Source organism: Pelobates fuscus, chromosome 5 (assembly GCF_036172605.1).
Source record: "Pelobates fuscus isolate aPelFus1 chromosome 5, aPelFus1.pri, whole genome shotgun sequence".
In the NCBI taxonomy this organism is placed as follows: domain Eukaryota; kingdom Metazoa; phylum Chordata; class Amphibia; order Anura; family Pelobatidae; genus Pelobates; species Pelobates fuscus.
Window position 1 is genome coordinate 86,840,512 of NC_086321.1, and position 25,389 is coordinate 86,865,900.

Genomic DNA, 25,389 nt, shown 5'->3' on the forward strand with positions numbered 1-25,389 from the left:
CCTGAGGCACCAGGCATCCCTCGAGCCGGCTGCTCCCTTGGTGGGGTAACCGGCAGCTGCCCCACCCTTGCACTCCTACATGCCCCGGACAGAGGAGCCTTCGCAAAAATGGGCCAACTCCCAGGATGCCTTTCAGCAAAAACATTTGCATACGATGACCACACTCTCCCAGTCAGACAGTCGCAATCACCTTTGTTTTCTAGAGCTCAGTTCCCTCGTCTGCATATCAAAGCACATCGCAGCAGCCTATGCTCTGCTCGGGGAGTGAAGTCTGCACACACCTATGCCAGCAAAAGGCCTTTTAACCCCTTCATCGTGACTGTAGAGGGTCATGGATGGGGGTTAAGCTAAGGAAGCTATAGACGAGGGTAATTACAGAGTAACGATGACACAAATGTTTCAAAATGTATTAATTTATTTCTTTCTTTCTTTATGTATTTTAAATGCAAAAACCAAAGCAAACCCTCTTCCCCAAAAACCAACAACAACAAAAAAAAAAAAAAAAAAAAAAAAAAAAAGACCCCAAAACAAACCAGCGGGCAACAGGGAAGCCTGCAATGTCAGGGGAGAGGAACAATATACTTTCTGCACCCAGAAGAGATGCACGGAGGCAAGAACAGGCACCAGGGCAATGCCCGAGGGAGAGACTGAAAAGTTTGCAAAGAGAGATCTATCTTTGAACAAGCACGACCAGGGGAAAGCGCGAACGCAGTCCCCCACTACCATAAATTATGCAGTCGAGTTTCCCGCATTTGGGGAAATCGCAGGGGTCAGCACACCCGGAGTGCAATGGGTGAGCCTCGCCCTGGGAGAACCACCTTCATGATCATGGTATCTCCCCTGCCAGGTAAGTATGAGTTGGAAGGGCCGACTGCACGGACGCAGCTCGCAAAAGCCCCCCTTCAGCTTAAGGAGCATTCCCTCCTGTACCACTCGTCTCTCCTGACAAAACAGGCACCCAGAAAGGCAGCTCCCGAATTCAAGCCTTGCCGTCAAGAGCCCAGGCTTTCCACGCGTGAAGAGCTGCAACCCTCACACGCGTGCCGAGTGGGTGCACTCCCAGGGTACTTTGCAGCAAACCTTATTTGCATACGATGACCACATCTATCCAGGCTTTCAGTCAAGAGCCCGCTTTGCTTCCACGAGAAATGCTAGTCTCGTCTGCATGAGAATGCAAGTGCCAGTTTGCTCCCAGTGGCTACAGAGCAACAGCAGCTGCTAAGCAAGGGCCCTTCCCCCCTCACCTTCCCTTCCCAGGCAGCCCTTGGGGTTTGCAAAGAGAGCAGGGCCAGCATCCCCCCACTTTGCAGCACCCTCCGGTGCGCCCGGGGGAGCAGGGCGAATCGGTTCAGCTGCGCTGGGGCCAGGCGAAAGAGTGGGAGAATGCCTCCTTGCTGCTCATGCCTGCATCCCTGATGATAAGGGCAAGTCGGCCCCCAGTGCTGGACTGGCTCGGAGAGCTATTCAGCAACTGCAGCGCAACCTGGCGCCCGTCTCGTCAAAGCGCAGGGCAAAGCATGGGCGGAAAAACCAACGCGAGTGGACGCCTAGCGCGCTGCGTGGCGCGCGCATCCTAGAGGCTCTGGGCGACTGTGCAAAAAAACCCAGGCACCTTTCAAAAGGCTGGGCTGCTCGTGATTGTGTTGCAGTGCCATCTGTTGGTTGTCTTGAGAGCGGCATAGCAAGGAAAGGGTGTTTTGCAAAGAAGTGGAGCAGAGAAACGTCAAGAAACAGTAAAAAGGTGGCGAGAGAGCGTTTGCGGTGCCAGCCACGGGGCGATTGGGCCCGAGCGCAGAGCAAAACAAGCAGGAGGCGAGAAATGTTTGGGGGGGTCGCAGGAAAAGCTGCAGCGAGCGACCAACCAGCAGACTGCCATGCAGCCTTTTCACCAGTGCCCCCACGCTCTCCATCTATCTTTAAACCAGCACAAATCAGGGGATAGCGCGAACGCAGTCCCCCACTACCATAAATTATGCAGTCGAGTTTCCCGCATTTGGGGAAATCGCAGAGGTCAGCACACCCGGAGTGCAATGGGTGAGCCTCGCCCTGGGAGAACCACCTTCGTGATCATGGTATCTCCCCAGCCAGGTAAGTATGAGTTGGGAAGGGAGAGCACACAAGCGCTACGCCGGCACACGCCTGTGAGCATGGGGAGGCGGGCCCTGCAGTAGCACCCAGCTCCCCTGAGGCACCAGGCATCCCTCGAGCCGGCTGCTCCCTTGGTGGGGTAACCGGCAGCTGCCCCACCCTTGCACTCCTACATGCCCCGGACAGAGGAGCCTTCGCAAAAATGGGCCAACTCCCAGGATGCCTTTCAGCAAAAACATTTGCATACGATGACCACACTCTCCCAGTCAGACAGTCGCAATCACCTTTGTTTTCTAGAGCTCAGTTCCCTCGTCTGCATATCAAAGCACATCGCAGCAGCCTATGCTCTGCTCGGGGAGTGAAGTCTGCACACACCTATGCCAGCAAAAGGCCTTTTAACCCCTTCATCGTGACTGTAGAGGGTCATGGATGGGGGTTAAGCTAAGGAAGCTATAGACGAGGGTAATTACAGAGTAACGATGACACAAATGTTTCAAAATGTATTAATTTATTTCTTTCTTTCTTTATGTATTTTAAATGCAAAAACCAAAGCAAACCCTCTTCCCCAAAAACCAACAACAACAAAAAAAAAAAAAAAAAAAAAAAAAAAAAAGACCCCAAAACAAACCAGCGGGCAACAGGGAAGCCTGCAATGTCAGGGGAGAGGAACAATATACTTTCTGCACCCAGAAGAGATGCACGGAGGCAAGAACAGGCACCAGGGCAATGCCCGAGGGAGAGACTGAAAAGTTTGCAAAGAGAGATCTATCTTTGAACAAGCACGACCAGGGGAAAGCGCGAACGCAGTCCCCCACTACCATAAATTATGCAGTCGAGTTTCCCGCATTTGGGGAAATCGCAGGGGTCAGCACACCCGGAGTGCAATGGGTGAGCCTCGCCCTGGGAGAACCACCTTCATGATCATGGTATCTCCCCTGCCAGGTAAGTATGAGTTGGAAGGGCCGACTGCACGGACGCAGCTCGCAAAAGCCCCCCTTCAGCTTAAGGAGCATTCCCTCCTGTACCACTCGTCTCTCCTGACAAAACAGGCACCCAGAAAGGCAGCTCCCGAATTCAAGCCTTGCCGTCAAGAGCCCAGGCTTTCCACGCGTGAAGAGCTGCAACCCTCACACGCGTGCCGAGTGGGTGCACTCCCAGGGTACTTTGCAGCAAACCTTATTTGCATACGATGACCACATCTATCCAGGCTTTCAGTCAAGAGCCCGCTTTGCTTCCACAAGAAATGCTAGTCTCGTCTGCATGAGAATGCAAGTGCCAGTTTGCTCCCAGTGGCTACAGAGCAACAGCAGCTGCTAAGCAAGGGCCCTTCCCCCCTCACCTTCCCTTCCCAGGCAGCCCTTGGGGTTTGCAAAGAGAGCAGGGCCAGCATCCCCCCACTTTGCAGCACCCTCCGGTGCGCCCGGGGGAGCAGGGCGAATCGGTTCAGCTGCGCTGGGGCCAGGCGAAAGAGTGGGAGAATGCCTCCTTGCTGCTCATGCCTGCATCCCTGATGATAAGGGCAAGTCGGCCCCCAGTGCTGGACTGGCTCGGAGAGCTATTCAGCAACTGCAGCGCAACCTGGCGCCCGTCTCGTCAAAGCGCAGGGCAAAGCATGGGCGGAAAAACCAACGCGAGTGGACGCCTAGCGCGCTGCGTGGCGCGCGCATCCTAGAGGCTCTGGGCGACTGTGCAAAAAAACCCAGGCACCTTTCAAAAGGCTGGGCTGCTCGTGATTGTGTTGCAGTGCCATCTGTTGGTTGTCTTGAGAGCGGCATAGCAAGGAAAGGGTGTTTTGCAAAGAAGTGGAGCAGAGAAACGTCAAGAAACAGTAAAAAGGTGGCGAGAGAGCGTTTGCGGTGCCAGCCACGGGGCGATTGGGCCCGAGCGCAGAGCAAAACAAGCAGGAGGCGAGAAATGTTTGGGGGGGTCGCAGGAAAAGCTGCAGCGAGCGACCAACCAGCAGACTGCCATGCAGCCTTTTCACCAGTGCCCCCACGCTCTCCATCTATCTTTAAACCAGCACAAATCAGGGGATAGCGCGAACGCAGTCCCCCACTACCATAAATTATGCAGTCGAGTTTCCCGCATTTGGGGAAATCGCAGAGGTCAGCACACCCGGAGTGCAATGGGTGAGCCTCGCCCTGGGAGAACCACCTTCGTGATCATGGTATCTCCCCAGCCAGGTAAGTATGAGTTGGGAAGGGAGAGCACACAAGCGCTACGCCGGCACACGCCTGTGAGCATGGGGAGGCGGGCCCTGCAGTAGCACCCAGCTCCCCTGAGGCACCAGGCATCCCTCGAGCCGGCTGCTCCCTTGGTGGGGTAACCGGCAGCTGCCCCACCCTTGCACTCCTACATGCCCCGGACAGAGGAGCCTTCGCAAAAATGGGCCAACTCCCAGGATGCCTTTCAGCAAAAACATTTGCATACGATGACCACACTCTCCCAGTCAGACAGTCGCAATCACCTTTGTTTTCTAGAGCTCAGTTCCCTCGTCTGCATATCAAAGCACATCGCAGCAGCCTATGCTCTGCTCGGGGAGTGAAGTCTGCACACACCTATGCCAGCAAAAGGCCTTTTAACCCCTTCATCGTGACTGTAGAGGGTCATGGATGGGGGTTAAGCTAAGGAAGCTATAGACGAGGGTAATTACAGAGTAACGATGACACAAATGTTTCAAAATGTATTAATTTATTTCTTTCTTTCTTTATGTATTTTAAATGCAAAAACCAAAGCAAACCCTCTTCCCCAAAAACCAACAACAACAAAAAAAAAAAAAAAAAAAAAAAAAAAAAAAAAGACCCCAAAACAAACCAGCGGGCAACAGGGAAGCCTGCAATGTCAGGGGAGAGGAACAATATACTTTCTGCACCCAGAAGAGATGCACGGAGGCAAGAACAGGCACCAGGGCAATGCCCGAGGGAGAGACTGAAAAGTTTGCAAAGAGAGATCTATCTTTGAACAAGCACGACCAGGGGAAAGCGCGAACGCAGTCCCCCACTACCATAAATTATGCAGTCGAGTTTCCCGCATTTGGGGAAATCGCAGGGGTCAGCACACCCGGAGTGCAATGGGTGAGCCTCGCCCTGGGAGAACCACCTTCATGATCATGGTATCTCCCCTGCCAGGTAAGTATGAGTTGGAAGGGCCGACTGCACGGACGCAGCTCGCAAAAGCCCCCCTTCAGCTTAAGGAGCATTCCCTCCTGTACCACTCGTCTCTCCTGACAAAACAGGCACCCAGAAAGGCAGCTCCCGAATTCAAGCCTTGCCGTCAAGAGCCCAGGCTTTCCACGCGTGAAGAGCTGCAACCCTCACACGCGTGCCGAGTGGGTGCACTCCCAGGGTACTTTGCAGCAAACCTTATTTGCATACGATGACCACATCTATCCAGGCTTTCAGTCAAGAGCCCGCTTTGCTTCCACGAGAAATGCTAGTCTCGTCTGCATGAGAATGCAAGTGCCAGTTTGCTCCCAGTGGCTACAGAGCAACAGCAGCTGCTAAGCAAGGGCCCTTCCCCCCTCACCTTCCCTTCCCAGGCAGCCCTTGGGGTTTGCAAAGAGAGCAGGGCCAGCGTCCCCCCACTTTGCAGCACCCTCCGGTGCGCCCGGGGGAGCAGGGCGAATCGGTTCAGCTGCGCTGGGGCCAGGCGAAAGAGTGGGAGAATGCCTCCTTGCTGCTCATGCCTGCATCCCTGATGATAAGGGCAAGTCGGCCCCCAGTGCTGGACTGGCTCGGAGAGCTATTCAGCAACTGCAGCGCAACCTGGCGCCCGTCTCGTCAAAGCGCAGGGCGGAAAAACCAACGCGAGTGGACGCCTAGCGCGCTGCGTGGCGCGCGCATCCTAGAGGCTCTGGGCGACTGTGCAAAAAAACCCAGGCACCTTTCAAAAGGCTGGGCTGCTCGTGATTGTGTTGCAGTGCCATCTGTTGGTTGTCTTGAGAGCGGCATAGCAAGGAAAGGGTGTTTTGCAAAGAAGTGGAGCAGAGAAACGTCAAGAAACAGTAAAAAGGTGGCGAGAGAGCGTTTGCGGTGCCAGCCACGGGGCGATTGGGCCCGAGCGCAGAGCAAAACAAGCAGGAGGCGAGAAATGTTTGGGGGGGTCGCAGGAAAAGCTGCAGCGAGCGACCAACCAGCAGACTGCCATGCAGCCTTTTCACCAGTGCCCCCACGCTCTCCATCTATCTTTAAACCAGCACAAATCAGGGGATAGCGCGAACGCAGTCCCCCACTACCATAAATTATGCAGTCGAGTTTCCCGCATTTGGGGAAATCGCAGAGGTCAGCACACCCGGAGTGCAATGGGTGAGCCTCGCCCTGGGAGAACCACCTTCGTGATCATGGTATCTCCCCAGCCAGGTAAGTATGAGTTGGGAAGGGAGAGCACACAAGCGCTACGCCGGCACACGCCTGTGAGCATGGGGAGGCGGGCCCTGCAGTAGCACCCAGCTCCCCTGAGGCACCAGGCATCCCTCGAGCCGGCTGCTCCCTTGGTGGGGTAACCGGCAGCTGCCCCACCCTTGCACTCCTACATGCCCCGGACAGAGGAGCCTTCGCAAAAATGGGCCAACTCCCAGGATGCCTTTCAGCAAAAACATTTGCATACGATGACCACACTCTCCCAGTCAGACAGTCGCAATCACCTTTGTTTTCTAGAGCTCAGTTCCCTCGTCTGCATATCAAAGCACATCGCAGCAGCCTATGCTCTGCTCGGGGAGTGAAGTCTGCACACACCTATGCCAGCAAAAGGCCTTTTAACCCCTTCATCGTGACTGTAGAGGGTCATGGATGGGGGTTAAGCTAAGGAAGCTATAGACGAGGGTAATTACAGAGTAACGATGACACAAATGTTTCAAAATGTATTAATTTATTTCTTTCTTTCTTTATGTATTTTAAATGCAAAAACCAAAGCAAACCCTCTTCCCCAAAAACCAACAACAACAAAAAAAAAAAAAAAAAAAAAAAAAAAAAAAAAAAAAAGACCCCAAAACAAACCAGCGGGCAACAGGGAAGCCTGCAATGTCAGGGGAGAGGAACAATATACTTTCTGCACCCAGAAGAGATGCACGGAGGCAAGAACAGGCACCAGGGCAATGCCCGAGGGAGAGACTGAAAAGTTTGCAAAGAGAGATCTATCTTTGAACAAGCACGACCAGGGGAAAGCGCGAACGCAGTCCCCCACTACCATAAATTATGCAGTCGAGTTTCCCGCATTTGGGGAAATCGCAGGGGTCAGCACACCCGGAGTGCAATGGGTGAGCCTCGCCCTGGGAGAACCACCTTCATGATCATGGTATCTCCCCTGCCAGGTAAGTATGAGTTGGAAGGGCCGACTGCACGGACGCAGCTCGCAAAAGCCCCCCTTCAGCTTAAGGAGCATTCCCTCCTGTACCACTCGTCTCTCCTGACAAAACAGGCACCCAGAAAGGCAGCTCCCGAATTCAAGCCTTGCCGTCAAGAGCCCAGGCTTTCCACGCGTGAAGAGCTGCAACCCTCACACGCGTGCCGAGTGGGTGCACTCCCAGGGTACTTTGCAGCAAACCTTATTTGCATACGATGACCACATCTATCCAGGCTTTCAGTCAAGAGCCCGCTTTGCTTCCACGAGAAATGCTAGTCTCGTCTGCATGAGAATGCAAGTGCCAGTTTGCTCCCAGTGGCTACAGAGCAACAGCAGCTGCTAAGCAAGGGCCCTTCCCCCCTCACCTTCCCTTCCCAGGCAGCCCTTGGGGTTTGCAAAGAGAGCAGGGCCAGCGTCCCCCCACTTTGCAGCACCCTCCGGTGCGCCCGGGGGAGCAGGGCGAATCGGTTCAGCTGCGCTGGGGCCAGGCGAAAGAGTGGGAGAATGCCTCCTTGCTGCTCATGCCTGCATCCCTGATGATAAGGGCAAGTCGGCCCCCAGTGCTGGACTGGCTCGGAGAGCTATTCAGCAACTGCAGCGCAACCTGGCGCCCGTCTCGTCAAAGCGCAGGGCGGAAAAACCAACGCGAGTGGACGCCTAGCGCGCTGCGTGGCGCGCGCATCCTAGAGGCTCTGGGCGACTGTGCAAAAAAACCCAGGCACCTTTCAAAAGGCTGGGCTGCTCGTGATTGTGTTGCAGTGCCATCTGTTGGTTGTCTTGAGAGCGGCATAGCAAGGAAAGGGTGTTTTGCAAAGAAGTGGAGCAGAGAAACGTCAAGAAACAGTAAAAAGGTGGCGAGAGAGCGTTTGCGGTGCCAGCCACGGGGCGATTGGGCCCGAGCGCAGAGCAAAACAAGCAGGAGGCGAGAAATGTTTGGGGGGGTCGCAGGAAAAGCTGCAGCGAGCGACCAACCAGCAGACTGCCATGCAGCCTTTTCACCAGTGCCCCCACGCTCTCCATCTATCTTTAAACCAGCACAAATCAGGGGATAGCGCGAACGCAGTCCCCCACTACCATAAATTATGCAGTCGAGTTTCCCGCATTTGGGGAAATCGCAGAGGTCAGCACACCCGGAGTGCAATGGGTGAGCCTCGCCCTGGGAGAACCACCTTCGTGATCATGGTATCTCCCCAGCCAGGTAAGTATGAGTTGGGAAGGGAGAGCACACAAGCGCTACGCCGGCACACGCCTGTGAGCATGGGGAGGCGGGCCCTGCAGTAGCACCCAGCTCCCCTGAGGCACCAGGCATCCCTCGAGCCGGCTGCTCCCTTGGTGGGGTAACCGGCAGCTGCCCCACCCTTGCACTCCTACATGCCCCGGACAGAGGAGCCTTCGCAAAAATGGGCCAACTCCCAGGATGCCTTTCAGCAAAAACATTTGCATACGATGACCACACTCTCCCAGTCAGACAGTCGCAATCACCTTTGTTTTCTAGAGCTCAGTTCCCTCGTCTGCATATCAAAGCACATCGCAGCAGCCTATGCTCTGCTCGGGGAGTGAAGTCTGCACACACCTATGCCAGCAAAAGGCCTTTTAACCCCTTCATCGTGACTGTAGAGGGTCATGGATGGGGGTTAAGCTAAGGAAGCTATAGACGAGGGTAATTACAGAGTAACGATGACACAAATGTTTCAAAATGTATTAATTTATTTCTTTCTTTCTTTATGTATTTTAAATGCAAAAACCAAAGCAAACCCTCTTCCCCAAAAACCAACAACAACAACAAAAAAAAAAAAGACCCCAAAACAAACCAGCGGGCAACAGGGAAGCCTGCAATGTCAGGGGAGAGGAACAATATACTTTCTGCACCCAGAAGAGATGCACGGAGGCAAGAACAGGCACCAGGGCAATGCCCGAGGGAGAGACTGAAAAGTTTGCAAAGAGAGATCTATCTTTGAACAAGCACGACCAGGGGAAAGCGCGAACGCAGTCCCCCACTACCATAAATTATGCAGTCGAGTTTCCCGCATTTGGGGAAATCGCAGGGGTCAGCACACCCGGAGTGCAATGGGTGAGCCTCGCCCTGGGAGAACCACCTTCATGATCATGGTATCTCCCCTGCCAGGTAAGTATGAGTTGGAAGGGCCGACTGCACGGACGCAGCTCGCAAAAGCCCCCCTTCAGCTTAAGGAGCATTCCCTCCTGTACCACTCGTCTCTCCTGACAAAACAGGCACCCAGAAAGGCAGCTCCCGAATTCAAGCCTTGCCGTCAAGAGCCCAGGCTTTCCACGCGTGAAGAGCTGCAACCCTCACACGCGTGCCGAGTGGGTGCACTCCCAGGGTACTTTGCAGCAAACCTTATTTGCATACGATGACCACATCTATCCAGGCTTTCAGTCAAGAGCCCGCTTTGCTTCCACGAGAAATGCTAGTCTCGTCTGCATGAGAATGCAAGTGCCAGTTTGCTCCCAGTGGCTACAGAGCAACAGCAGCTGCTAAGCAAGGGCCCTTCCCCCCTCACCTTCCCTTCCCAGGCAGCCCTTGGGGTTTGCAAAGAGAGCAGGGCCAGCATCCCCCCACTTTGCAGCACCCTCCGGTGCGCCCGGGGGAGCAGGGCGAATCGGTTCAGCTGCGCTGGGGCCAGGCGAAAGAGTGGGAGAATGCCTCCTTGCTGCTCATGCCTGCATCCCTGATGATAAGGGCAAGTCGGCCCCCAGTGCTGGACTGGCTCGGAGAGCTATTCAGCAACTGCAGCGCAACCTGGCGCCCGTCTCGTCAAAGCGCAGGGCAAAGCATGGGCGGAAAAACCAACGCGAGTGGACGCCTAGCGCGCTGCGTGGCGCGCGCATCCTAGAGGCTCTGGGCGACTGTGCAAAAAAACCCAGGCACCTTTCAAAAGGCTGGGCTGCTCGTGATTGTGTTGCAGTGCCATCTGTTGGTTGTCTTGAGAGCGGCATAGCAAGGAAAGGGTGTTTTGCAAAGAAGTGGAGCAGAGAAACGTCAAGAAACAGTAAAAAGGTGGCGAGAGAGCGTTTGCGGTGCCAGCCACGGGGCGATTGGGCCCGAGCGCAGAGCAAAACAAGCAGGAGGCGAGAAATGTTTGGGGGGGTCGCAGGAAAAGCTGCAGCGAGCGACCAACCAGCAGACTGCCATGCAGCCTTTTCACCAGTGCCCCCACGCTCTCCATCTATCTTTAAACCAGCACAAATCAGGGGATAGCGCGAACGCAGTCCCCCACTACCATAAATTATGCAGTCGAGTTTCCCGCATTTGGGGAAATCGCAGAGGTCAGCACACCCGGAGTGCAATGGGTGAGCCTCGCCCTGGGAGAACCACCTTCGTGATCATGGTATCTCCCCAGCCAGGTAAGTATGAGTTGGGAAGGGAGAGCACACAAGCGCTACGCCGGCACACGCCTGTGAGCATGGGGAGGCGGGCCCTGCAGTAGCACCCAGCTCCCCTGAGGCACCAGGCATCCCTCGAGCCGGCTGCTCCCTTGGTGGGGTAACCGGCAGCTGCCCCACCCTTGCACTCCTACATGCCCCGGACAGAGGAGCCTTCGCAAAAATGGGCCAACTCCCAGGATGCCTTTCAGCAAAAACATTTGCATACGATGACCACACTCTCCCAGTCAGACAGTCGCAATCACCTTTGTTTTCTAGAGCTCAGTTCCCTCGTCTGCATATCAAAGCACATCGCAGCAGCCTATGCTCTGCTCGGGGAGTGAAGTCTGCACACACCTATGCCAGCAAAAGGCCTTTTAACCCCTTCATCGTGACTGTAGAGGGTCATGGATGGGGGTTAAGCTAAGGAAGCTATAGACGAGGGTAATTACAGAGTAACGATGACACAAATGTTTCAAAATGTATTAATTTATTTCTTTCTTTCTTTATGTATTTTAAATGCAAAAACCAAAGCAAACCCTCTTCCCCAAAAACCAACAACAACAAAAAAAAAAAAAAAAAAAAAAAAAAAAAAAAAAGACCCCAAAACAAACCAGCGGGCAACAGGGAAGCCTGCAATGTCAGGGGAGAGGAACAATATACTTTCTGCACCCAGAAGAGATGCACGGAGGCAAGAACAGGCACCAGGGCAATGCCCGAGGGAGAGACTGAAAAGTTTGCAAAGAGAGATCTATCTTTGAACAAGCACGACCAGGGGAAAGCGCGAACGCAGTCCCCCACTACCATAAATTATGCAGTCGAGTTTCCCGCATTTGGGGAAATCGCAGGGGTCAGCACACCCGGAGTGCAATGGGTGAGCCTCGCCCTGGGAGAACCACCTTCATGATCATGGTATCTCCCCTGCCAGGTAAGTATGAGTTGGAAGGGCCGACTGCACGGACGCAGCTCGCAAAAGCCCCCCTTCAGCTTAAGGAGCATTCCCTCCTGTACCACTCGTCTCTCCTGACAAAACAGGCACCCAGAAAGGCAGCTCCCGAATTCAAGCCTTGCCGTCAAGAGCCCAGGCTTTCCACGCGTGAAGAGCTGCAACCCTCACACGCGTGCCGAGTGGGTGCACTCCCAGGGTACTTTGCAGCAAACCTTATTTGCATACGATGACCACATCTATCCAGGCTTTCAGTCAAGAGCCCGCTTTGCTTCCACGAGAAATGCTAGTCTCGTCTGCATGAGAATGCAAGTGCCAGTTTGCTCCCAGTGGCTACAGAGCAACAGCAGCTGCTAAGCAAGGGCCCTTCCCCCCTCACCTTCCCTTCCCAGGCAGCCCTTGGGGTTTGCAAAGAGAGCAGGGCCAGCGTCCCCCCACTTTGCAGCACCCTCCGGTGCGCCCGGGGGAGCAGGGCGAATCGGTTCAGCTGCGCTGGGGCCAGGCGAAAGAGTGGGAGAATGCCTCCTTGCTGCTCATGCCTGCATCCCTGATGATAAGGGCAAGTCGGCCCCCAGTGCTGGACTGGCTCGGAGAGCTATTCAGCAACTGCAGCGCAACCTGGCGCCCGTCTCGTCAAAGCGCAGGGCGGAAAAACCAACGCGAGTGGACGCCTAGCGCGCTGCGTGGCGCGCGCATCCTAGAGGCTCTGGGCGACTGTGCAAAAAAACCCAGGCACCTTTCAAAAGGCTGGGCTGCTCGTGATTGTGTTGCAGTGCCATCTGTTGGTTGTCTTGAGAGCGGCATAGCAAGGAAAGGGTGTTTTGCAAAGAAGTGGAGCAGAGAAACGTCAAGAAACAGTAAAAAGGTGGCGAGAGAGCGTTTGCGGTGCCAGCCACGGGGCGATTGGGCCCGAGCGCAGAGCAAAACAAGCAGGAGGCGAGAAATGTTTGGGGGGGTCGCAGGAAAAGCTGCAGCGAGCGACCAACCAGCAGACTGCCATGCAGCCTTTTCACCAGTGCCCCCACGCTCTCCATCTATCTTTAAACCAGCACAAATCAGGGGATAGCGCGAACGCAGTCCCCCACTACCATAAATTATGCAGTCGAGTTTCCCGCATTTGGGGAAATCGCAGAGGTCAGCACACCCGGAGTGCAATGGGTGAGCCTCGCCCTGGGAGAACCACCTTCGTGATCATGGTATCTCCCCAGCCAGGTAAGTATGAGTTGGGAAGGGAGAGCACACAAGCGCTACGCCGGCACACGCCTGTGAGCATGGGGAGGCGGGCCCTGCAGTAGCACCCAGCTCCCCTGAGGCACCAGGCATCCCTCGAGCCGGCTGCTCCCTTGGTGGGGTAACCGGCAGCTGCCCCACCCTTGCACTCCTACATGCCCCGGACAGAGGAGCCTTCGCAAAAATGGGCCAACTCCCAGGATGCCTTTCAGCAAAAACATTTGCATACGATGACCACACTCTCCCAGTCAGACAGTCGCAATCACCTTTGTTTTCTAGAGCTCAGTTCCCTCGTCTGCATATCAAAGCACATCGCAGCAGCCTATGCTCTGCTCGGGGAGTGAAGTCTGCACACACCTATGCCAGCAAAAGGCCTTTTAACCCCTTCATCGTGACTGTAGAGGGTCATGGATGGGGGTTAAGCTAAGGAAGCTATAGACGAGGGTAATTACAGAGTAACGATGACACAAATGTTTCAAAATGTATTAATTTATTTCTTTCTTTCTTTATGTATTTTAAATGCAAAAACCAAAGCAAACCCTCTTCCCCAAAAACCAACAACAACAACAAAAAAAAAAAAGACCCCAAAACAAACCAGCGGGCAACAGGGAAGCCTGCAATGTCAGGGGAGAGGAACAATATACTTTCTGCACCCAGAAGAGATGCACGGAGGCAAGAACAGGCACCAGGGCAATGCCCGAGGGAGAGACTGAAAAGTTTGCAAAGAGAGATCTATCTTTGAACAAGCACGACCAGGGGAAAGCGCGAACGCAGTCCCCCACTACCATAAATTATGCAGTCGAGTTTCCCGCATTTGGGGAAATCGCAGGGGTCAGCACACCCGGAGTGCAATGGGTGAGCCTCGCCCTGGGAGAACCACCTTCATGATCATGGTATCTCCCCTGCCAGGTAAGTATGAGTTGGAAGGGCCGACTGCACGGACGCAGCTCGCAAAAGCCCCCCTTCAGCTTAAGGAGCATTCCCTCCTGTACCACTCGTCTCTCCTGACAAAACAGGCACCCAGAAAGGCAGCTCCCGAATTCAAGCCTTGCCGTCAAGAGCCCAGGCTTTCCACGCGTGAAGAGCTGCAACCCTCACACGCGTGCCGAGTGGGTGCACTCCCAGGGTACTTTGCAGCAAACCTTATTTGCATACGATGACCACATCTATCCAGGCTTTCAGTCAAGAGCCCGCTTTGCTTCCACGAGAAATGCTAGTCTCGTCTGCATGAGAATGCAAGTGCCAGTTTGCTCCCAGTGGCTACAGAGCAACAGCAGCTGCTAAGCAAGGGCCCTTCCCCCCTCACCTTCCCTTCCCAGGCAGCCCTTGGGGTTTGCAAAGAGAGCAGGGCCAGCGTCCCCCCACTTTGCAGCACCCTCCGGTGCGCCCGGGGGAGCAGGGCGAATCGGTTCAGCTGCGCTGGGGCCAGGCGAAAGAGTGGGAGAATGCCTCCTTGCTGCTCATGCCTGCATCCCTGATGATAAGGGCAAGTCGGCCCCCAGTGCTGGACTGGCTCGGAGAGCTATTCAGCAACTGCAGCGCAACCTGGCGCCCGTCTCGTCAAAGCGCAGGGCGGAAAAACCAACGCGAGTGGACGCCTAGCGCGCTGCGTGGCGCGCGCATCCTAGAGGCTCTGGGCGACTGTGCAAAAAAACCCAGGCACCTTTCAAAAGGCTGGGCTGCTCGTGATTGTGTTGCAGTGCCATCTGTTGGTTGTCTTGAGAGCGGCATAGCAAGGAAAGGGTGTTTTGCAAAGAAGTGGAGCAGAGAAACGTCAAGAAACAGTAAAAAGGTGGCGAGAGAGCGTTTGCGGTGCCAGCCACGGGGCGATTGGGCCCGAGCGCAGAGCAAAACAAGCAGGAGGCGAGAAATGTTTGGGGGGGGTCGCAGGAAAAGCTGCAGCGAGCGACCAACCAGCAGACTGCCATGCAGCCTTTTCACCAGTGCCCCCACGCTCTCCATCTATCTTTAAACCAGCACAAATCAGGGGATAGCGCGAACGCAGTCCCCCACTACCATAAATTATGCAGTCGAGTTTCCCGCATTTGGGGAAATCGCAGAGGTCAGCACACCCGGAGTGCAATGGGTGAGCCTCGCCCTGGGAGAACCACCTTCGTGATCATGGTATCTCCCCAGCCAGGTAAGTATGAGTTGGGAAGGGAGAGCACACAAGCGCTACGCCGGCACACGCCTGTGAGCATGGGGAGGCGGGCCCTGCAGTAGCACCCAGCTCCCCTGAGGCACCAGGCATCCCTCGAGCCGGCTGCTCCCTTGGTGGGGTAACCGGCAGCTGCCCCACCCTTGCACTCCTACATGCCCCGGACAGAGGAGCCTTCGCAAAAATGGGCCAACTCCCAGGATGCCTTTCAGCAAAAACATTTGCATACGATGACCACACTCTCCCAGTCAGACAGTCGCAATCACCTTTGTTTTCTAGAGCTCAGTTCCCTCGTCTGCATATCAAAGCACATCGCAGCAGCCTATACTCTGCTCGGGGAGTGAAGTCTGCACACACCTATGCCAGCAAAAGGCCTTTTAACCCCTTCATCGTGACTGTAGAGGGTCATGGATGGGGGTTAAGCTAAGGAAGCTATAGACGAGGGTAATTACAGAGTAACGATGACACAAATGTTTCAAAATGTATTAATTTATTTCTTTCTTTCTTTATGTATTTTAAATGCAAAAACCAAAGCAAACCCTCTTCCCCAAAAACCAACAACAACAAAAAAAAAAAAAAAAAAAAAAAAAAAAAAGACCCCAAAACAAACCAGCGGGCAACAGGGAAGCCTGCAATGTCAGGGGAGAGGAACAATATACTTTCTGCACCCAGAAGAGATGCACGGAGGCAAGAACAGGCACCAGGGCAATGCCCGAGGGAGAGACTGAAAAGTTTGCAAAGAGAGATCTATCTTTGAACAAGCACGACCAGGGGAAAGCGCGAACGCAGTCCCCCACTACCATAAATTATGCAGTCGAGTTTCCCGCATTTGGGGAAATCGCAGGGGTCAGCACACCCGGAGTGCAATGGGTGAGCCTCGCCCTGGGAGAACCACCTTCATGATCATGGTATCTCCCCTGCCAGGTAAGTATGAGTTGGAAGGGCCGACTGCACGGACGCAGCTCGCAAAAGCCCCCCTTCAGCTTAAGGAGCATTCCCTCCTGTACCACTCGTCTCTCCTGACAAAACAGGCACCCAGAAAGGCAGCTCCCGAATTCAAGCCTTGCCGTCAAGAGCCCAGGCTTTCCACGCGTGAAGAGCTGCAACCCTCACACGCGTGCCGAGTGGGTGCACTCCCAGGGTACTTTGCAGCAAACCTTATTTGCATACGATGACCACATCTATCCAGGCTTTCAGTCAAGAGCCCGCTTTGCTTCCACGAGAAATGCTAGTCTCGTCTGCATGAGAATGCAAGTGCCAGTTTGCTCCCAGTGGCTACAGAGCAACAGCAGCTGCTAAGCAAGGGCCCTTCCCCCCTCACCTTCCCTTCCCAGGCAGCCCTTGGGGTTTGCAAAGAGAGCAGGGCCAGCGTCCCCCCACTTTGCAGCACCCTCCGGTGCGCCCGGGGGAGCAGGGCGAATCGGTTCAGCTGCGCTGGGGCCAGGCGAAAGAGTGGGAGAATGCCTCCTTGCTGCTCATGCCTGCATCCCTGATGATAAGGGCAAGTCGGCCCCCAGTGCTGGACTGGCTCGGAGAGCTATTCAGCAACTGCAGCGCAACCTGGCGCCCGTCTCGTCAAAGCGCAGGGCGGAAAAACCAACGCGAGTGGACGCCTAGCGCGCTGCGTGGCGCGCGCATCCTAGAGGCTCTGGGCGACTGTGCAAAAAAACCCAGGCACCTTTCAAAAGGCTGGGCTGCTCGTGATTGTGTTGCAGTGCCATCTGTTGGTTGTCTTGAGAGCGGCATAGCAAGGAAAGGGTGTTTTGCAAAGAAGTGGAGCAGAGAAACGTCAAGAAACAGTAAAAAGGTGGCGAGAGAGCGTTTGCGGTGCCAGCCACGGGGCGATTGGGCCCGAGCGCAGAGCAAAACAAGCAGGAGGCGAGAAATGTTTGGGGGGGTCGCAGGAAAAGCTGCAGCGAGCGACCAACCAGCAGACTGCCATGCAGCCTTTTCACCAGTGCCCCCACGCTCTCCATCTATCTTTAAACCAGCACAAATCAGGGGATAGCGCGAACGCAGTCCCCCACTACCATAAATTATGCAGTCGAGTTTCCCGCATTTGGGGAAATCGCAGAGGTCAGCACACCCGGAGTGCAATGGGTGAGCCTCGCCCTGGGAGAACCACCTTCGTGATCATGGTATCTCCCCAGCCAGGTAAGTATGAGTTGGGAAGGGAGAGCACACAAGCGCTACGCCGGCACACGCCTGTGAGCATGGGGAGGCGGGCCCTGCAGTAGCACCCAGCTCCCCTGAGGCACCAGGCATCCCTCGAGCCGGCTGCTCCCTTGGTGGGGTAACCGGCAGCTGCCCCACCCTTGCACTCCTACATGCCCCGGACAGAGGAGCCTTCGCAAAAATGGGCCAACTCCCAGGATGCCTTTCAGCAAAAACATTTGCATACGATGACCACACTCTCCCAGTCAGACAGTCGCAATCACCTTTGTTTTCTAGAGCTCAGTTCCCTCGTCTGCATATCAAAGCACATCGCAGCAGCCTATGCTCTGCTCGGGGAGTGAAGTCTGCACACACCTATGCCAGCAAAAGGCCTTTTAACCCCTTCATCGTGACTGTAGAGGGTCATGGATGGGGGTTAAGCTAAGGAAGCTATAGACGAGGGTAATTACAGAGTAACGATGACACAAATGTTTCAAAATGTATTAATTTATTTCTTTCTTTCTTTATGTATTTTAAATGCAAAAACCAAAGCAAACCCTCTTCCCCAAAAACCAACAACAACAAAAAAAAAAAAAAAAAAGACCCCAAAACAAACCAGCGGGCAACAGGGAAGCCTGCAATGTCAGGGGAGAGGAACAATATACTTTCTGCACCCAGAAGAGATGCACGGAGGCAAGAACAGGCACCAGGGCAATGCCCGAGGGAGAGACTGAAAAGTTTGCAAAGAGAGATCTATCTTTGAACAAGCACGACCAGGGGAAAGCGCGAACGCAGTCCCCCACTACCATAAATTATGCAGTCGAGTTTCCCGCATTTGGGGAAATCGCAGGGGTCAGCACACCCGGAGTGCAATGGGTGAGCCTCGCCCTGGGAGAACCACCTTCATGATCATGGTATCTCCCCTGCCAGGTAAGTATGAGTTGGAAGGGCCGACTGCACGGACGCAGCTCGCAAAAGCCCCCCTTCAGCTTAAGGAGCATTCCCTCCTGTACCACTCGTCTCTCCTGACAAAACAGGCACCCAGAAAGGCAGCTCCCGAATTCAAGCCTTGCCGTCAAGAGCCCAGGCTTTCCACGCGTGAAGAGCTGCAACCCTCACACGCGTGCCGAGTGGGTGCACTCCCAGGGTACTTTGCAGCAAACCTTATTTGCATACGATGACCACATCTATCCAGGCTTTCAGTCAAGAGCCCGCTTTGCTTCCACGAGAAATGCTAGTCTCGTCTGCATGAGAATGCAAGTGCCAGTTTGCTCCCAGTGGCTACAGAGCAACAGCAGCTGCTAAGCAAGGGCCCTTCCCCCCTCACCTTCCCTTCCCAGGCAGCCCTTGGGGTTTGCAAAGAGAGCAGGGCCAGCGTCCCCCCACTTTGCAGCACCCTCCGGTGCGCCCGGGGGAGCAGGGCGAATCGGTTCAGCTGCGCTGGGGCCAGGCGAAAGAGTGGGAGAATGCCTCCTTGCTGCTCATGCCTGCATCCCTGATGATAAGGGCAAGTCGGCCCCCAGTGCTGGACTGGCTCGGAGAGCTATTCAGCAACTGCAGCGCAACCTGGCGCCCGTCTCGTCAAAGCGCAGGGCGGAAAAACCAACGCGAGTGGACGCCTAGCGCGCTGCGTGGCGCGCGCATCCTAGAGGCTCTGGGCGACTGTGCAAAAAAACCCAGGCACCTTTCAAAAGGCTGGGCTGCTCGTGATTGTGTTGCAGTGCCATCTGTTGGTTGTCTTGAGAGCGGCATAGCAAGGAAAGGGTGTTTTGCAAAGAAGTGGAGCAGAGAAACGTCAAGAAACAGTAAAAAGGTGGCGAGAGAGCGTTTGCGGTGCCAGCCACGGGGCGATTGGGCCCGAGCGCAGAGCAAAACAAGCAGGAGGCGAGAAATGTTTGGGGGGGGTCGCAGGAAAAGCTGCAGCGAGCGACCAACCAGCAGACTGCCATGCAGCCTTTTCACCAGTGCCCCCACGCTCTCCATCTATCTTTAAACCAGCACAAATCAGGGGATAGCGCGAACGCAGTCCCCCACTACCATAAATTATGCAGTCGAGTTTCCCGCATTTGGGGAAATCGCAGAGGTCAGCACACCCGGAGTGCAATGGGTGAGCCTCGCCCTGGGAGAACCACCTTCGTGATCATGGTATCTCCCCAGCCAGGTAAGTATGAGTTGGGAAGGGAGAGCACACAAGCGCTACGCCGGCACACGCCTGTGAGCATGGGGAGGCGGGCCCTGCAGTAGCACCCAGCTCCCCTGAGGCACCAGGCATCCCTCGAGCCGGCTGCTCCCTTGGTGGGGTAACCGGCAGCTGCCCCACCCTTGCACTCCTACATGCCCCGGACAGAGGAGCCTTCGCAAAAATGGGCCAACTCCCAGGATGCCTTTCAGCAAAAACATTTGCATACGATGACCACACTCTCCCAGTCAGACAGTCGCAATCACCTTTGTTTTCTAGAGCTCAGTTCCCTCGTCTGCATATCAAAGCACATCGCAGCAGCCTATACTCTGCTCGGGGAGTGAAGTCTGCACACACCTATGCCAGCAAAAGGCCTTTTAACCCCTTCATCGTGACTGTAGAGGGTCATGGATGGGGGTTAAGCTAAGGAAGCTATAGACGAGGGTAATTACAGAGTAACGATGACACAAATGTTTCAAAATGTATTAATTTATTTCTTTCTTTCTTTATGTATTTTAAATGCAAAAACCAAAGCAAACCCTCTTCCCCAAAAACCAACAACAACAAAAAAAAAAAAAAAAAAAAAAAAAAAAAGACCCCAAAACAAACCAGCGGGCAACAGGGAAGCCTGCAATGTCAGGGGAGAGGAACAATATACTTTCTGCACCCAGAAGAGATGCACGGAGGCAAGAACAGGCACCAGGGCAATGCCCGAGGGAGAGACTGAAAAGTTTGCAAAGAGAGATCTATCTTTGAACAAGCACGACCAGGGGAAAGCGCGAACGCAGTCCCCCACTACCATAAATTATGCAGTCGAGTTTCCCGCATTTGGGGAAATCGCAGGGGTCAGCACACCCGGAGTGCAATGGGTGAGCCTCGCCCTGGGAGAACCACCTTCATGATCATGGTATCTCCCCTGCCAGGTAAGTATGAGTTGGAAGGGCCGACTGCACGGACGCAGCTCGCAAAAGCCCCCCTTCAGCTTAAGGAGCATTCCCTCCTGTACCACTCGTCTCTCCTGACAAAACAGGCACCCAGAAAGGCAGCTCCCGAATTCAAGCCTTGCCGTCAAGAGCCCAGGCTTTCCACGCGTGAAGAGCTGCAACCCTCACACGCGTGCCGAGTGGGTGCACTCCCAGGGTACTTTGCAGCAAACCTTATTTGCATACGATGACCACATCTATCCAGGCTTTCAGTCAAGAGCCCGCTTTGCTTCCACGAGAAATGCTAGTCTCGTCTGCATGAGAATGCAAGTGCCAGTTTGCTCCCAGTGGCTACAGAGCAACAGCAGCTGCTAAGCAAGGGCCCTTCCCCCCTCACCTTCCCTTCCCAGGCAGCCCTTGGGGTTTGCAAAGAGAGCAGGGCCAGCGTCCCCCCACTTTGCAGCACCCTCCGGTGCGCCCGGGGGAGCAGGGCGAATCGGTTCAGCTGCGCTGGGGCCAGGCGAAAGAGTGGGAGAATGCCTCCTTGCTGCTCATGCCTGCATCCCTGATGATAAGGGCAAGTCGGCCCCCAGTGCTGGACTGGCTCGGAGAGCTATTCAGCAACTGCAGCGCAACCTGGCGCCCGTCTCGTCAAAGCGCAGGGCGGAAAAACCAACGCGAGTGGACGCCTAGCGCGCTGCGTGGCGCGCGCATCCTAGAGGCTCTGGGCGACTGTGCAAAAAAACCCAGGCACCTTTCAAAAGGCTGGGCTGCTCGTGATTGTGTTGCAGTGCCATCTGTTGGTTGTCTTGAGAGCGGCATAGCAAGGAAAGGGTGTTTTGCAAAGAAGTGGAGCAGAGAAACGTCAAGAAACAGTAAAAAGGTGGCGAGAGAGCGTTTGCGGTGCCAGCCACGGGGCGATTGGGCCCGAGCGCAGAGCAAAACAAGCAGGAGGCGAGAAATGTTTGGGGGGGTCGCAGGAAAAGCTGCAGCGAGCGACCAACCAGCAGACTGCCATGCAGCCTTTTCACCAGTGCCCCCACGCTCTCCATCTATCTTTAAACCAGCACAAATCAGGGGATAGCGCGAACGCAGTCCCCCACTACCATAAATTATGCAGTCGAGTTTCCCGCATTTGGGGAAATCGCAGAGGTCAGCACACCCGGAGTGCAATGGGTGAGCCTCGCCCTGGGAGAACCACCTTCGTGATCATGGTATCTCCCCAGCCAGGTAAGTATGAGTTGGGAAGGGAGAGCACACAAGCGCTACGCCGGCACACGCCTGTGAGCATGGGGAGGCGGGCCCTGCAGTAGCACCCAGCTCCCCTGAGGCACCAGGCATCCCTCGAGCCGGCTGCTCCCTTGGTGGGGTAACCGGCAGCTGCCCCACCCTTGCACTCCTACATGCCCCGGACAGAGGAGCCTTCGCAAAAATGGGCCAACTCCCAGGATGCCTTTCAGCAAAAACATTTGCATACGATGACCACACTCTCCCAGTCAGACAGTCGCAATCACCTTTGTTTTCTAGAGCTCAGTTCCCTCGTCTGCATATCAAAGCACATCGCAGCAGCCTATGCTCTGCTCGGGGAGTGAAGTCTGCACACACCTATGCCAGCAAAAGGCCTTTTAACCCCTTCATCGTGACTGTAGAGGGTCATGGATGGGGGTTAAGCTAAGGAAGCTATAGACGAGGGTAATTACAGAGTAACGATGACACAAATGTTTCAAAATGTATTAATTTATTTCTTTCTTTCTTTATGTATTTTAAATGCAAAAACCAAAGCAAACCCTCTTCCCCAAAAACCAACAACAACAAAAAAAAAAAAGACCCCAAAACAAACCAGCGGGCAACAGGGAAGCCTGCAATGTCAGGGGAGAGGAACAATATACTTTCTGCACCCAGAAGAGATGCACGGAGGCAAGAACAGGCACCAGGGCAATGCCCGAGGGAGAGACTGAAAAGTTTGCAAAGAGAGATCTATCTTTGAACAAGCACGACCAGGGGAAAGCGCGAACGCAGTCCCCCACTACCATAAATTATGCAGTCGAGTTTCCCGCATTTGGGGAAATCGCAGGGGTCAGCACACCCGGAGTGCAATGGGTGAGCCTCGCCCTGGGAGAACCACCTTCATGATCATGGTATCTCCCCTGCCAGGTAAGTATGAGTTGGAAGGGCCGACTGCACGGACGCAGCTCGCAAAAGCCCCCCTTCAGCTTAAGGAGCATTCCCTCCTGTACCACTCGTCTCTCCTGACAAAACAGGCACCCAGAAAGGCAGCTCCCGAATTCAAGCCTTGCCGTCAAGAGCCCAGGCTTTCCACGCGTGAAGAGCTGCAACCCTCACACGCGTGCCGAGTGGGTGCACTCCCAGGGTACTTTGCAGCAAACCTTATTTGCATACGATGACCACATCTATCCAGGCTTTCAGTCAAGAGCCCGCTTTGCTTCCACGAGAAATGCTAGTCTCGTCTGCATGAGAATGCAAGTGCCAGTTTGCTCCCAGTGGCTACAGAGCAACAGCAGCTGCTAAGCAAGGGCCCTTCCCCCCTCACCTTCCCTTCCCAGGCAGCCCTTGGGGTTTGCAAAGAGAGCAGGGCCAGCGTCCCCCCACTTTGCAGCACCCTCCGGTGCGCCCGGGGGAGCAGGGCGAATCGGTTCAGCTGCGCTGGGGCCAGGCGAAAGAGTGGGAGAATGCCTCCTTGCTGCTCATGCCTGCATCCCTGATGATAAGGGCAAGTCGGCCCCCAGTGCTGGACTGGCTCGGAGAGCTATTCAGCAACTGCAGCGCAACCTGGCGCCCGTCTCGTCAAAGCGCAGGGCAAAGCATGGGCGGAAAAACCAACGCGAGTGGACGCCTAGCGCGCTGCGTGGCGCGCGCATCCTAGAGGCTCTGGGCGACTGTGCAAAAAAACCCAGGCACCTTTCAAAAGGCTGGGCTGCTCGTGATTGTGTTGCAGTGCCATCTGTTGGTTGTCTTGAGAGCGGCATAGCAAGGAAAGGGTGTTTTGCAAAGAAGTGGAGCAGAGAAACGTCAAGAAACAGTAAAAAGGTGGCGAGAGAGCGTTTGCGGTGCCAGCCACGGGGCGATTGGGCCCGAGCGCAGAGCAAAACAAGCAGGAGGCGAGAAATGTTTGGGGGGGTCGCAGGAAAAGCTGCAGCGAGCGACCAACCAGCAGACTGCCATGCAGCCTTTTCACCAGTGCCCCCACGCTCTCCATCTATCTTTAAACCAGCACAAATCAGGGGATAGCGCGAACGCAGTCCCCCACTACCATAAATTATGCAGTCGAGTTTCCCGCATTTGGGGAAATCGCAGAGGTCAGCACACCCGGAGTGCAATGGGTGAGCCTCGCCCTGGGAGAACCACCTTCGTGATCATGGTATCTCCCCAGCCAGGTAAGTATGAGTTGGGAAGGGAGAGCACACAAGCGCTACGCCGGCACACGCCTGTGAGCATGGGGAGGCGGGCCCTGCAGTAGCACCCAGCTCCCCTGAGGCACCAGGCATCCCTCGAGCCGGCTGCTCCCTTGGTGGGGTAACCGGCAGCTGCCCCACCCTTGCACTCCTACATGCCCCGGACAGAGGAGCCTTCGCAAAAATGGGCCAACTCCCAGGATGCCTTTCAGCAAAAACATTTGCATACGATGACCACACTCTCCCAGTCAGACAGTCGCAATCACCTTTGTTTTCTAGAGCTCAGTTCCCTCGTCTGCATATCAAAGCACATCGCAGCAGCCTATGCTCTGCTCGGGGAGTGAAGTCTGCACACACCTATGCCAGCAAAAGGCCTTTTAACCCCTTCATCGTGACTGTAGAGGGTCATGGATGGGGGTTAAGCTAAGGAAGCTATAGACGAGGGTAATTACAGAGTAACGATGACACAAATGTTTCAAAATGTATTAATTTATTTCTTTCTTTCTTTATGTATTTTAAATGCAAAAACCAAAGCAAACCCTCTTCCCCAAAAACCAACAACAACAAAAAAAAAAAAAAAAAAGACCCCAAAACAAACCAGCGGGCAACAGGGAAGCCTGCAATGTCAGGGGAGAGGAACAATATACTTTCTGCACCCAGAAGAGATGCACGGAGGCAAGAACAGGCACCAGGGCAATGCCCGAGGGAGAGACTGAAAAGTTTGCAAAGAGAGATCTATCTTTGAACAAGCACGACCAGGGGAAAGCGCGAACGCAGTCCCCCACTACCATAAATTATGCAGTCGAGTTTCCCGCATTTGGGGAAATCGCAGGGGTCAGCACACCCGGAGTGCAATGGGTGAGCCTCGCCCTGGGAGAACCACCTTCATGATCATGGTATCTCCCCTGCCAGGTAAGTATGAGTTGGAAGGGCCGACTGCACGGACGCAGCTCGCAAAAGCCCCCCTTCAGCTTAAGGAGCATTCCCTCCTGTACCACTCGTCTCTCCTGACAAAACAGGCACCCAGAAAGGCAGCTCCCGAATTCAAGCCTTGCCGTCAAGAGCCCAGGCTTTCCACGCGTGAAGAGCTGCAACCCTCACACGCGTGCCGAGTGGGTGCACTCCCAGGGTACTTTGCAGCAAACCTTATTTGCATACGATGACCACATCTATCCAGGCTTTCAGTCAAGAGCCCGCTTTGCTTCCACGAGAAATGCTAGTCTCGTCTGCATGAGAATGCAAGTGCCAGTTTGCTCCCAGTGGCTACAGAGCAACAGCAGCTGCTAAGCAAGGGCCCTTCCCCCCTCACCTTCCCTTCCCAGGCAGCCCTTGGGGTTTGCAAAGAGAGCAGGGCCAGCGTCCCCCCACTTTGCAGCACCCTCCGGTGCGCCCGGGGGAGCAGGGCGAATCGGTTCAGCTGCGCTGGGGCCAGGCGAAAGAGTGGGAGAATGCCTCCTTGCTGCTCATGCCTGCATCCCTGATGATAAGGGCAAGTCGGCCCCCAGTGCTGGACTGGCTCGGAGAGCTATTCAGCAACTGCAGCGCAACCTGGCGCCCGTCTCGTCAAAGCGCAG

At 54.8% G+C, this 25,389-nt stretch overlaps 1 protein-coding gene and 23 non-coding genes across 25 annotated transcripts in view; all 24 read right to left on the bottom strand.

Annotated features, from left to right (window-relative positions):
• The window catches only part of SLC38A9 (solute carrier family 38 member 9), a 325,631-nt gene that overhangs the window by 78,593 nt on the left and 221,649 nt on the right, over nucleotides 1-25,389 (bottom strand). The window lies entirely within an intron of this gene.
• LOC134612941 (U1 spliceosomal RNA) lies at nucleotides 692-855 on the bottom strand. Its single transcript, XR_010090976.1, has one exon. It is a non-coding gene; the product is annotated as a U1 spliceosomal RNA (small nuclear RNA).
• Nucleotides 1,933-2,096, bottom strand: LOC134613060 (U1 spliceosomal RNA). Its single transcript, XR_010091090.1, has one exon. It is a non-coding gene; the product is annotated as a U1 spliceosomal RNA (small nuclear RNA).
• Nucleotides 2,875-3,038, bottom strand: LOC134612942 (U1 spliceosomal RNA). The gene has a single exon (XR_010090977.1). It is a non-coding gene; the product is annotated as a U1 spliceosomal RNA (small nuclear RNA).
• On the bottom strand, nucleotides 4,116-4,279 carry LOC134613061 (U1 spliceosomal RNA). Its single transcript, XR_010091091.1, has one exon. It is a non-coding gene; the product is annotated as a U1 spliceosomal RNA (small nuclear RNA).
• LOC134612943 (U1 spliceosomal RNA) lies at nucleotides 5,061-5,224 on the bottom strand. The gene has a single exon (XR_010090978.1). It is a non-coding gene; the product is annotated as a U1 spliceosomal RNA (small nuclear RNA).
• On the bottom strand, nucleotides 6,291-6,454 carry LOC134613062 (U1 spliceosomal RNA). Its single transcript, XR_010091092.1, has one exon. It is a non-coding gene; the product is annotated as a U1 spliceosomal RNA (small nuclear RNA).
• LOC134612944 (U1 spliceosomal RNA) lies at nucleotides 7,241-7,404 on the bottom strand. The gene has a single exon (XR_010090979.1). It is a non-coding gene; the product is annotated as a U1 spliceosomal RNA (small nuclear RNA).
• Nucleotides 8,471-8,634, bottom strand: LOC134613063 (U1 spliceosomal RNA). The gene has a single exon (XR_010091093.1). It is a non-coding gene; the product is annotated as a U1 spliceosomal RNA (small nuclear RNA).
• On the bottom strand, nucleotides 9,398-9,561 carry LOC134612945 (U1 spliceosomal RNA). The gene has a single exon (XR_010090980.1). It is a non-coding gene; the product is annotated as a U1 spliceosomal RNA (small nuclear RNA).
• LOC134613064 (U1 spliceosomal RNA) lies at nucleotides 10,639-10,802 on the bottom strand. The gene has a single exon (XR_010091094.1). It is a non-coding gene; the product is annotated as a U1 spliceosomal RNA (small nuclear RNA).
• LOC134612946 (U1 spliceosomal RNA) lies at nucleotides 11,585-11,748 on the bottom strand. Its single transcript, XR_010090981.1, has one exon. It is a non-coding gene; the product is annotated as a U1 spliceosomal RNA (small nuclear RNA).
• LOC134613065 (U1 spliceosomal RNA) lies at nucleotides 12,815-12,978 on the bottom strand. The gene has a single exon (XR_010091095.1). It is a non-coding gene; the product is annotated as a U1 spliceosomal RNA (small nuclear RNA).
• On the bottom strand, nucleotides 13,742-13,905 carry LOC134612947 (U1 spliceosomal RNA). The gene has a single exon (XR_010090982.1). It is a non-coding gene; the product is annotated as a U1 spliceosomal RNA (small nuclear RNA).
• LOC134613066 (U1 spliceosomal RNA) lies at nucleotides 14,973-15,136 on the bottom strand. The gene has a single exon (XR_010091096.1). It is a non-coding gene; the product is annotated as a U1 spliceosomal RNA (small nuclear RNA).
• LOC134612948 (U1 spliceosomal RNA) lies at nucleotides 15,915-16,078 on the bottom strand. Its single transcript, XR_010090983.1, has one exon. It is a non-coding gene; the product is annotated as a U1 spliceosomal RNA (small nuclear RNA).
• On the bottom strand, nucleotides 17,145-17,308 carry LOC134613067 (U1 spliceosomal RNA). Its single transcript, XR_010091097.1, has one exon. It is a non-coding gene; the product is annotated as a U1 spliceosomal RNA (small nuclear RNA).
• LOC134612949 (U1 spliceosomal RNA) lies at nucleotides 18,075-18,238 on the bottom strand. Its single transcript, XR_010090984.1, has one exon. It is a non-coding gene; the product is annotated as a U1 spliceosomal RNA (small nuclear RNA).
• On the bottom strand, nucleotides 19,306-19,469 carry LOC134613069 (U1 spliceosomal RNA). The gene has a single exon (XR_010091098.1). It is a non-coding gene; the product is annotated as a U1 spliceosomal RNA (small nuclear RNA).
• Nucleotides 20,247-20,410, bottom strand: LOC134612950 (U1 spliceosomal RNA). Its single transcript, XR_010090985.1, has one exon. It is a non-coding gene; the product is annotated as a U1 spliceosomal RNA (small nuclear RNA).
• LOC134613070 (U1 spliceosomal RNA) lies at nucleotides 21,477-21,640 on the bottom strand. Its single transcript, XR_010091099.1, has one exon. It is a non-coding gene; the product is annotated as a U1 spliceosomal RNA (small nuclear RNA).
• On the bottom strand, nucleotides 22,401-22,564 carry LOC134612951 (U1 spliceosomal RNA). Its single transcript, XR_010090986.1, has one exon. It is a non-coding gene; the product is annotated as a U1 spliceosomal RNA (small nuclear RNA).
• LOC134613071 (U1 spliceosomal RNA) lies at nucleotides 23,642-23,805 on the bottom strand. Its single transcript, XR_010091100.1, has one exon. It is a non-coding gene; the product is annotated as a U1 spliceosomal RNA (small nuclear RNA).
• On the bottom strand, nucleotides 24,572-24,735 carry LOC134612952 (U1 spliceosomal RNA). The gene has a single exon (XR_010090987.1). It is a non-coding gene; the product is annotated as a U1 spliceosomal RNA (small nuclear RNA).